Here is a 12290-nt window from a genome sequence, read left to right on the forward strand (position 1 = left end):
GTTTATTTACCATGCACATGGGGAGAATCACAAAATGATTACCCAATATCCCACTGGGATCCAGATATTTTTATAGAGGGGTTGGGAAACAAGGAATGCAGGTACTTCTGTTTACAGGTGACAAATGGTGCTAAGGAGGACAAATGGATGGGGGAAACATTGACTTGTAAATGATTCTCATTGCAAATTAAATTAACCTGAGAGACAGGCATTACATTTAAAAGATTTGGGCCAGGTCTGGTTGCATTCTTGATCTTTTGTTGTTGTTGTTGTTGTTGTTGTTATTGTTATTGTTTTGTTTTCCGGCAGTATACTGAAATAACAGGGAGAGGAAGGGAAGAGTCAATTGCCCCTTTGATCTTTTGATCAGGTCAGTCTGGTTTATGCAGATAGAGTGAAAGCCCCTCACAATGCCATTTTATCTGTAAGGGCCTTAATTCAAAATACCAAGGAGTCATATTTTGGGGTGAAATGTCCTAAGCTCCTTCAATATAAACCTGCAGTTCATCGTCTTTCAATTTGGTGAACAAATTCTTGCTATAATGGATGCTTGTCAATTTCAGGGTGTTAGTCTGCAGTCAAAAAATAATTATGTTGATAAAATGCAGAGTAAAAAAAAAAGCAAAGAATTAGCTCTTAAATCTGCTACATGTAATTATATCCCTCTGTGTGTTTACAATTACATCCACTTTATAATATGTGTTTAACATCGTGTGGTGGTAAGCACACTGTGGCAAGATTTGCCAGTATTTCGAACACTGAAAAAAAAAAAAAAAGTTGGTATAAAAGAAGCTTTAAAAAGATTGCAAAATCTACAGAAGTGAGTAATGCCTACAGTGGAAACCTATCATTTGCTTATTTCAGATTTGTATCGTACTCTTTTAAAATCCCCTGTATTGGACAGAGCACACACATTTTAGAGAACAAGGTTATGGTTTAGTCTGGTATTTGTTTCTATATATCACATGGTTTTTGACTTTTCCTTCTGTGTTGAATTTTAATGTATAAGTAAATATAAATGCTAACAAAAACTTCCAAACATTAAACTCAGTTTCAAACAACGTAACCGTATATTCTGGTCAGCATTTAGATGGGTACACAATTACAATGGCTTTCAATCCCTTGATTAGCACTGCATTCAGTTAAAAAATGGAATGTACTAAAAGATAAGTGTCCCAGTATGCACCATCTAAATAACAATACCCACACTTATTATCTAGATGGAAGACATGCACTGCCATTCTCCACATTGGTGTTTATGTGTATTTGTGTTCAGGCATTTGCTTACCCCCTACCAGGCGCATAACGGGAGTACATGTTAATTTATCAAAGGGAGTGGCTGGCCTAGGGACCATAAGATTATTAGAACACGGTTAGTTTTCCCCACAGTAAAATATATTTTAAGGAGTCATCATCATCATCTTTAGCTAATACTATTTACTTTTTACAGTGCCCCATCTTACGGCCAACAGCTATCAAAGTCACAAAGCCTCTCTGGAGTTTTCAAGAAAGCCGAGGGGCATTTTTCTTGAAAAAAATGTAACAATATGGAAGACTTCTTTCTCAGATGTCAAAAACTTGTGGACAATAAAATGGTGAACAGCTCTGAATGACTACTCTTTTACATAGTCTACAGGTATGGTGCAAATATATATACACATACCACAACTACTATGTGCAAATTCACCTATGGAATGTGTGGAATGCAGTTTTTCCTTTTTAACAAAATACGTATCTCTACTTTTTGCATTTAAGGGAAAAAAGATTCTGAAGAATTTACTTCTACTTTTTCTTAAACTATCCCTATTTCTATATTATATTGTTTCAAAAATAGAAATGGCAATTCTATAGGTACTAAAACACACTAAATATATTCATACTGTAATCAATATTTCTATTCATCGAGGCTTTACAAGTAACTTTAAAATACTTCTGCAAAGATTTCTAATGTTTCCACATTCCCAGTAAATACTTTGTGAGTGAAATTATTTCTTCAACCTTATCAGAGTAGGTCAAACAAACACCACTGTTTCTTTTTTCCAGCACTCTACAAAAATTCTTGAGTAGCATGTAAACAGGGCACAGCCAATATGGTATTTGCAATAGAGTACTGTCAGTCATTAAAAGCTAACAAACCTTTGCAAAGCAGGAATGCAGCAATAGAAATCCATTGTGCATTAACAATAGGCCCCTGAACCTCCAGGCACCAAAAGCAGACCATTTTACTTTTAAGGCTATTGTCTGCAAAGTCCATGACAAAGCTTTTCCCCTGCAGCTAGACAAAATATTCACTGTAGTGTGCTCATAAAGAAACAGAAGTCTTCTGTCTAAGTTTCAGAGTTAAAGAAACAGCAGCCAGATTTCTGAAACCTGCAGAACATTCCTGGCCTCTTTATTAACTAACATGAAGATATAAGGCTCATATTCAGGAGCCAGTTTTTTCAAGTACCTGACTTTCAGCATACACCACAGAAAAATGAATAACTTCTTTAAGACCAAATTATTTGAAAAATATAAAATCAGAAACATACCCAACTCAAGGTTGTCATGTCTGTGGATGAAAAAAGACACTAATACTTAAAATGTGGATGAGGTATATACTTTAAATTTAGATTCAAATACATTTATTGAGCAGCCCGTGTGCCAGGAACTATCTTATATGTTTTTACCTGTATTCTCTTATTTAATCATAGCAACTAACTGAAGACTTGGATTGTGTTATTACATTTATGTTACAGGTTAAAAAAACAAAAACAAGAAACACAAAGGAAAAAAAGGACTGGTCTGAGATTCCATAAAACGTAATGGGCAGAATTGACGTCTTGAACTAAGTGAGTTTTTCTGCTACACATTCTTGACTCTCCTATAGACAACAAAATGATAATGATAACTATTATTTTATGCACTAAGTTCTCAGCAGTGTACCATGTGCTTACATGTGGTATCTCAAACTTCTCAAAATAATCTTCTGAATTAAATGTTAGTATGTCAGTTTTACCATGTATTAATAAGAAACCAAAGCTTACGGAAATATCATGATTTGCCTGATATGTAGCTAAATTTAACTTATCGTGAAACAACCCTTTATAAAATTAATAAGGGACTACAAGGTGGCAACTGTGGTAGAAGAAATATATATAACTAGCCATTGTTCCCTAGCATGCTTTCCTATAATTGCTTACTACTCAGGAGTCACATAGCTGATGGTCATAAAGATTCTTAGCTTTCTTCGTTGCTCCCATAGATTACATCACCCTTGTGAAACCCAAGGCTAGTTTCTGAGAGATTCTGGTGGATGGCTGACCCACCCAGATCAGTGGCCTATACCAAGGAACTGACTCAACTGGTCTTGCCAAACCCACCCAGGAACCGACTGACAAGAAGACAATTTCTACACTCCTATGACTCCACCCTGAACCCAGCCAATCAGCAGACCCAACTGCCTAGCCCCTTGCCCACCAAACTATCTTTAAAAGCCTTTTCTCCCAAATTCTAGGGGAGATGGATTTGAGAACTTTCTCTTCTCTCATCGCACGGTGCCTGTGATACTAAATTCTTTCTCTGTTATTAGCTCCTGCTGTCTCAGTGTATCGGCTTCCTCGTGAACAGCGGGCAATGAACCTCGTAAGCCTGTACCACTGGATCCCGAAGTTTTTGCTCTTTCCAGCACACACATTGCTATGGTTAGAATGGGTCCCTCAAAAAGCATGTGTTGCAAATTTAATCTTCAATGCAACAGTGTTGGGAGGCGGGGCCTAACCGGAGGTATTTAGGTCAAGTGGGTTCCACCCTCATGAATGGATTAATGCTGATCATAAAAAGCCTTCAGACTGCAAGTTCAATCTCTCCCATGCACTTGCTGTCTTGCCCCTCTGCCTTCTACCACGGGATGATGCAGCAAGAAGGCCCTCGCCAGATGCTAGCAACTTAATTAATATTGGACTTTCTAGCCTACAGAACTGTGAGAAATAAATTCATTTTCTTTATAAATTGTCCAGTCAATGGTATTCTGTCATAACACCACAAAATGGACTAAGACAGAAAATTGGTACTGAGAAGTGGGGCTGCTGTAATAACAAATAGCTGAAAATGCGAAAGTGGCTTTGGAACTGGGTAATGGGTAGAGGCTGCAAGAATTTGGAGGTGCAAGCTAGCAAAAGCCTGGATTTTCTTGAAGAGAGAACATTAAGGGCAATTCTGGTGAGGGCTCAGAAGGAAACGAGGAACAAGGTAATGGACACCGGAGCAAAGGCCATCCTTATTACAAGGTGGCAAAGAACTTGGCTGAATTATGTCCATGCTCAAAGGTGGAATTTTAAGAGTAAGATGTGAGCATAGAGAAATTATCTAAAGACTGAATTTATAATCAAAAGGGAAACAGAATGAAAAGATTTGAGAAATTTACAGCCTGGCTGTGTAAAGAGTACAAGGGAGTGTTTAGGAGAGCAAACCAACGGTGTGGCCAAAGCAACCCTGTGCTAAAGAGGTTAGTATGGCTATAAGAGAGCCAGTGCTATAAATCAAGCTCTGGAAGGCATTTCAGAGATTTCTGATGCTGCCCCTCCCATCACAGGCCCAGAGCAGGGACTTGAGGACAAGGTTTTCAAAGACATGACCAAGGGTCCTCAGCATTTGGTGCCCGGGGCACCAGGACTTGGCTCCCTGCATTCCAGCACAGTGCTCCTCTGCTGCCCCGGCAGTGGCTCAAGCAGGCTCAGGTGTGGCTCCACCCACTGCCTTTGAAAGGTACAAGCTGTAAACCTTGGCAGTGACCATGTGGCGCTGACTGCAGATGCGCAGGAGTGTACAAGCTGTGGGATCATGGCGGCTGGCCTCCACCTACATTTCAAACGATGTACTGAGTAGCCTGGAGGTCCAGGCAGAGACTTGTTGCAGGTACAGAGCCACCACAGACAAACCCCAATTAAGTAGAATGCCCTAGTGGAACTGCTGCAGAGACCCCAGAACTGTAGACCTGCCAGCATGAAACTCTAGCCTGGGAGAGGTGCAGGCATGAGATGCCAACTTGTGAGACCTGTGGCATGTCCGGTACCCAGCAAAACTATAGGAGTGGGGTGCCAGAAGCTTTGGGAGCCCAATCCCCACCCCAGTGTACTCAGGATTCAGAGTAAGGAGTCAAAGGAGGTTATTTTTCAGCTTTAAAGATGTATTCTCTAGCTAGAAGACTTTTCAAGTTTTTTTCTGTTGGGTTTTGCACTTACTTGGCACCAGTTACACCTTTCTTCTTACCCAGTTCTCCCTTTTGGAATGGAAATGCCTATCCTTTGTGTGACCCATCAATTTTATTTTGTAATTCAATAACTTATTTTTATTTCACAGGCTCATGGCTGAAGAGAAATTTGCTTCAGGATGAACTGTCCCCTGAGTCTCATCTATGACTGATCTAGATGAGACTCTGGACTTTGGATTTTGGAGTTGTTACTCAAACAACTTAAGACTTTTAAGGCTATTGGAATGGAATGAATGTATTTTGGATGTAGGAAGGACATGAATTTTGGGCACCCAGGAAGGAATGCTATGGTTTGAATGGGTCTCCTAAAAAACAAGTGTTGGAAACTTAATCCTCAGTGCAACAGTGTTGGGTGGTGGCGATGAATGGGAAATATTTAGGTCGTGAGGACTTCACCCTCATGAATGGATTAATGCCAAGCATAAAAAGGTTATAAGTTCAGGCTGGGCGTGGTAGCCCACGCCCATAATGCTAGCACTTGGGAGGCACAGGTGGAAGGATTGCTGGAGGCCAGGAGTTCTAGACCAGCCTGAGCAAGAGCAAGACCCCTTCTCTACACAAAAACAGAAAAATTAGCCATGCATGGTGACTTGAACTGTAGTCCCAGCTACTCAGGAAGCTGAGGCAGAAGGATTGCTTGAACCCAAGAGTTTGTGGCTGCAATGAGCTATGATGATGCCAGTGCCCTCTGACCAAGTCAAGAGAGAGAGACTCTGTCTCAAAAAAAAAAAAAAAAAAAAAACAGGTGGTAAATTCTGTCTCTGGTGCATGTACTCTTTTGTCATTCTATCTTCTGCCATGGGAAAATGTAGCAAGATGGCCCTCACCAGATGATGCTGGCACCTTGATATTAGACTTCCCAGCCTCCAGCTGTGAGAAATAAATTTATTTTCTTTATAAATTACCCAGTCTGTGATATTCTCTTCTGGCAACACAAAAAGGACTAAGACATGCATATTCTCTCCTTTAATCTACAAAACACTCCTGGATAGTAGGGATAACTCTTCTTATTAACTCCATTGAATAGATAAAGTAAAAACTTGATAATGTAAGTTTTCTAGGGTGACAGGTATGTATGAGCAGCAACTGTGGGATTAAAAGGCAGGATTTTTTACAGTTCTTATTATCATTAGAGTGTAGTCCAACTATATGACTATGCACTCTAGAAGTCTGGACAATTTAAACACAATCTATGACCACATGGCAGAGATATACAGTAAAAGCATTTTATTTTACTTATATTGTGAAAGGAATATTGGGCTGTAAGTCCAACAACCTGGGTTCTCCCCAAGGTGGTGACACTGGCTAGCTTTGGTGGAGGGGGTATGGAGAGAACAGCACCATAAACACTTCACTTCACCTACTTCACTTCTCTACCTGAATTTCTGTATAACAAAGAGCTTCAAGCAAATCAACAGCTCCCATTTTACTGACTGCTACAGTTTCGATTTGTTTCCATTGGTAGTTCCTCAGAAAACAGTAAGAAATTGTCTCAAAATAATGAATGCAATAAACGGACATGTAGCAGTGACTGAATTTCTCTGAAAATGATAAAAATTCCATAGAAGCTTCATGATTAGGAATGTAAAGACCAAATGGCAAGAGCCCAATATTTACAACGCACCTGTTTGTTAATGTATGAATATGAGTAAAGTAAAATTTGAAACAAATTGTGTAAGTGCTGCTTTGCTGCTTATGGAGTAAAAGAGATAGTTCTTATCTATTAAACATTTCATTTTCTAAAATAAGATTAAAAAACACATGGAATTGTATTTTGTACTATGAATATGGTATGTTGTGCGCTTAGTTATTTGCAAACGCTCAAATTATGGAGTTTCCCTTATTTTCATGTTACAATGTGTCATGTTTTTAACCTAAATATATTTATGTTAAAACCCCTCAGATCTCCTTCCTCGGAGATTTCATTCTCCCAAAGCCTAGTGTACTATTACCTTCAAAAGAAGAACTAAGCCTCCTTATATTAAAATGAGCATTTCAGTTTACAGAATGCTGCCAGAAATAAAAATTTTTTCAGTGGCATGTATAGCTATTATATCCATTTTGCAGACAAGAAAACTAAGACTCAGAAAAATTCTTAGCTCAAAGTCACCTAGTCAGAAACTATTAATAGAACAGATGGGATACAAAACCAGGTACTCTTAATTCAAGGATCTATCTCTTTAGGGGAAAGGTAAATGCATATATTTTAAAAAAGAAAATAAATGTTAAGAAATAAGATATAAGATAAATAAGAAATGAAAGATATCCTTCATCAGTCAACACATTAATATTAGGATGAGTCTAATTGAATTATCATTGTTTCTTTCTGCCAACAGGACTCTTTTGATACATTTGCTTGCTTTTCCCTTCTCATCCTTGCTTCCTTTGCTCACATATGCTTCTTCACATCAATGCCTATGGCAATCCCCACCAGTGAATGGCCTCCCCAACTGTGCCAGCCATTGTTACAACAGCATCCTGCCTCTTTAGGGCCTGTTCATTCTCTACAACTCTCACTCCTTTTTCCCTTCAGTGCCAAACACTCTTAAGACTGACTCCCTCATCTGGAACAATGAGACCTAGAGACTCATGCCAACATATTGTAATTCTCCAACAAGCTGCCAGTGCCAAGAATTAAACCACATTCGCTCCAGTGCAGTAGCTTTACACACAAGCTCAGGTTTTTGCTTTGTGTTTATGTAGGTTTTTTTTTCTTTTCTTAATCTCTCTTCAGCTGCTGTGGCAGAGCTCATTGAAAAATTGAACAAGCAAAAAATATGTATGTATAATATTTGACTTTTTAAACAAAGTCCCAGGAGTTAGGTCATACCAAATCTACCACTGTTTATACTTTAATTTTGTAGCTTAAACTAAGCTGTGTTATTCTTGACATGTGATAGTGTACACATTTAGGAATGGGAGTTGTCTTTTAGAAGGAACAATAATACATCTAGATTTCAAAATATACCAATACCTCCTTTGAAGTAAAAAAGTAAAAGCATATGTACATTCTATGTCACAGAATCAGAATTTTACAGCTGGAAAAATCTTTGTATTTAGATAAGCATTTCATAAAAGTAATTTATTAAAACATATATCAGACACAAATGGAACATAAATTATTTGGCTACTTAAACAAAATAAGCATTCCATTGTCATGCAAATCAAATTAACATTAAACAAATTTAGATTTCCTTTCTATAATATTTAAATCTTTTTATATACTAACAGAGTGCCAATTTTTAAGCGAGTTATGGATTATATAGCATTCTTTAAGTATCTGGCCAAGGTAATTAGTGTTGGGAGATGTCCGTGTATGGCTCAATACAATGGGTTAATAACTGTTTTAGACAAAACTCTTCATTTTATAGACTGAAAAATTGATAAATTGGAAATGTTAAATAACTTGCATAATATCACAACTCTAATTAAAGATAAAGGCAAGGCTTGAAGCCTAATTCCCAGTTCAGTGTTCTCTTAAATATACCATCCACTACTATAAGTTCTTTTAATAAAGAGCCAAACTTTTGAAAAATGAAATTTTAGTTCTGCTTATTCACCTCATCTAGTCTTAGTTAGTAATTATATGATAGGTGGTTCTGGTGGCTAATCTCTGTTAGAATTAGGCACTATTAACTGAATAATCTCTGTTAGAATTAGGTACTGTTAAACTCAATATTCTACTCTTGGAAGCTTTCAACTGATAGCCCCCTGAAACTGAAGGATAAATGCCAGTTAGTGCACTGAACAAAATATATTTTTGTTCTAAAAGCTCATTACAGTTTAATAGGTTGCTATTGAATGCATATTCAATATATGTCAATTAAATAATTTAATTATTCAATTACTGATAATAAAATTATTTTTGATGTGAGGATCAGGCTAAATCTGGAAATCATATATCAGTAACAGTTTAATTCTTGTTGATAGTAGTTGCATATATAGACATTTTAGGTCAAACATTAAACAACAGTGTAGGTTAATAAAGACTTTTATATATCTGGAAATGTATTTGTACACTAAGGACCAGAAGACCCTGTAACAGTCCCCTCAACCAAGCACTACAGCTAGTATGCCACTAGAAATGTCAAGTTCTAGGAAATGCATACATCTGTAGTCCCAGCTACTCAGGAGGCTGAAGCTGGAGGATCATTTGAAGCCAGGAGTTCAGAGTATGAGGCTGCAGTGTACTATGATCACACCTGTGAACAGCCACTGCACTCCAGCCTAGGCAACATAGGGAGACTCCATGTCTTAAAAAACAAACATAAAGCAAAACAAAACAAAACAAAAACCCCCTTATACTACAACACACAATAGAAACACATCTGAAATTCCATAGCACTAGGATTTCAATAAGCTTTATTTTTATATGTAATTATCCTGAAGTGAATTAAGTTCTGGAAATACTTTACTTTTAGTATTGCCAAAATACGTGTTTGTTTCCACTTGAAAGTTAATAAGAGCTTATTAACAGGAAAAAAAATGCCTTTCCTGACTCAAGTTTTGAAATTTTTAATGTGCAGTTTTTGGAATATGCAATACCTAAATAATTAGTCATAGGCTTACATTTTCTTATTGCACCAGCTGAAACTATTAACATACTGCCTTACTTATACCTAGTGTTATATCACACTTTAGGTGAATATTTTTTCATCACATGGTTAAACATGCCATAATCAATATGGCATAATTGCTACATACCAATAACCCTGGGTTTACTCCTCACAAGATAGCTCTATATTATTTACACAAAATCTCCATGTAAAAGATAAATTTCATTTGTGAATGACAGAATAAATGATTCATTCCTCCACTCCATCACTTACAAAGTAATTGCATTTTCTGTATAGACTACAGGTCTTCGTTTTGTTCTTGTTTCAAATATTAGATCTCAGCAAAAATAACCTAAGTTACTTGAAGGCAGCATTTCAACAAGTAATTGCAAAAAGTTATTCCTCATGTATAAAATCTCCTTTATGCTTTACTACCAAATATATAAAAAAATTTAATGTTATACAACCTGACTCCACTGCTTGCTAGTTTTGTGACCTTTGGAAAGTATAGTAATTTAACCTCTCTATGCTTCTATTTACTCACCTGAAAAAGAGAATAATAACTGCACTTGTTTGCTGTAAGAATTAAATGAGATTATTTATGTAAAGCATATAAAACAACACCAGGCACAAAGTAACACCTAAAAATATTGACTAGCATCAAAACTATAACTTAGTACGCAAAAACTCAAGAGAATGACTTAAAAAATGAAATAGAATGTATATACATATGTTTCATCTTGCCTGTCACTACAACTACCAAGAAATCAAAAGTTTCATCAAAGGGTAATAGTTCTACTTGTACCCATTTTTATGATAATGATCCACTATCCTTAGTTTCCTTTGTTATCTGCTAGTCCATCCTAAGACTTCTTCAGGTGAATTGCATCAATAAAGATGATAAATAAAGGGATGTAGTAGTATGAAGGACAAAAGTTTCATTTCCATTAGGTTAATGTATGAAAAGTCCCCAAACAGCACACATATACAAAATTACTCAACTAATCTTTGCCTGCTTTTTTTTTTTTTTTTTGACAGTTGTCTTTCTAACTTTCCAAAGGTTCTATTAGGTTCCCAACAATATCTAAAGCTTTTAAGCCAGTGCTGATGACAAGTGAAAGGGAAAAACAAATAGCTTTGTAGTGCTCTTTTCCCAGGGTCATCCAACCAATGGTAATAGTTATTATTTTTATATATTAGCACTGTAGCCTTGTCCTCTATCATGGCTAACTCACCCAACCTCCCTGACAGCAAAAGCATTTTAACTTTTAATAAAAATGGGAGAGTGCAGCACTCTTCGGTAAAGGCTCTTTCAGTAAAGTGCACAGCTAATGAATATTGTCCATTTGGATCCGAATAATTTATGATGTCAGCAAAGTGTGGGTGGGGAGATGTGAATCAACTTCTAGCCATTAGTTACAATGAGAGCGGTAAGAGTGGAAAGTGGAGGAAGCAAAAGGGTTACTAAGGAAAGAAGGGTAGAAGAGAAAAGTAAAAGCAACTGGATAGAAAGAAAATTGGGAGGAAAGATATTTATGATGCATCCACAATGGTCAATTTATAAAAGTTAAAATATTTCTTACAAAAGATTTTCATGACTATTTTTATTGTTTAATCCATCAAATAACCAACTTTCTTAGAGACCATTTTTAGTAACTGTTATTTTCCATATATTCCATTTGAAATAATATTTGCTTAATTGTATATGTGTGAGGTAGAACAAGAAAGAAAAGTAGAAAAGATACACCATAAGTACTATAAACTATAAATTAAAGCATAAGGTGTATGAGAATTAGAAATACTCAAAACAAACTCTTTAATTTCATAAGGCAAATTTATAAACAATATCAATAGGCATATATATAAAGCCTATTGATAGATTTAAAAAAGAATTACCTAAATATGTATTTGAATTATAAATGAAAGAATTATCCTACTATAAAGCATATATTCACAAAATCATCCATTTAGATATCTAGACCATGATGAAAATGAAAATTAATGATCATATTTGTAGAATTTTGTTATTGTTGCTCAAAATTGTGAAAGTGGGTGGTGGTAGAGAAGAAAGAGGAGATACAAAAAGTATAAAAATAGAAAACCACTTAACATACATTAGAATAAGAATACCGATACTTTAATATATGACAGAATGTTTTACCACTGGAAGTGAGAATTAAAGCACATACAGTCTGATGCTAAACCACTACACATCCTGAATCTTCTCTATCACAACATATGTGAAAACAAATCATAATCTCAGCCTGCCAGATGCCTGAAAAGATATGAACAATAAAAACTGACATGATTCATATGATAAATCAGAGATTGTGTTATACAGGTAGTTAAATAGTTGAGATGAAAGGCTAGTTATAATTCAAATTATATTTTTATGTTCTAATACACAGTATCAGATTTAAAAATTAAGAAAAATACCCTCTAATCTGCTTAAACATTTGCACACACATAGCCTTCTCGACCAA

The 12290-nt window shown here is 36.2% G+C and overlaps 1 protein-coding gene across 7 annotated transcripts in view; it reads right to left on the reverse strand.

Moving 5' to 3' along the window:
- Window positions 1-12290, reverse strand: part of SOX5 (SRY-box transcription factor 5) — a 1007084-nt gene that overhangs the window by 237761 nt on the left and 757033 nt on the right. The gene's annotated exons all lie outside the window — the stretch shown is intronic.

This window comes from Eulemur rufifrons, chromosome 16 (assembly GCF_041146395.1).
Source record: "Eulemur rufifrons isolate Redbay chromosome 16, OSU_ERuf_1, whole genome shotgun sequence".
In the NCBI taxonomy this organism is placed as follows: Eukaryota; Metazoa; Chordata; class Mammalia; order Primates; family Lemuridae; genus Eulemur; species Eulemur rufifrons.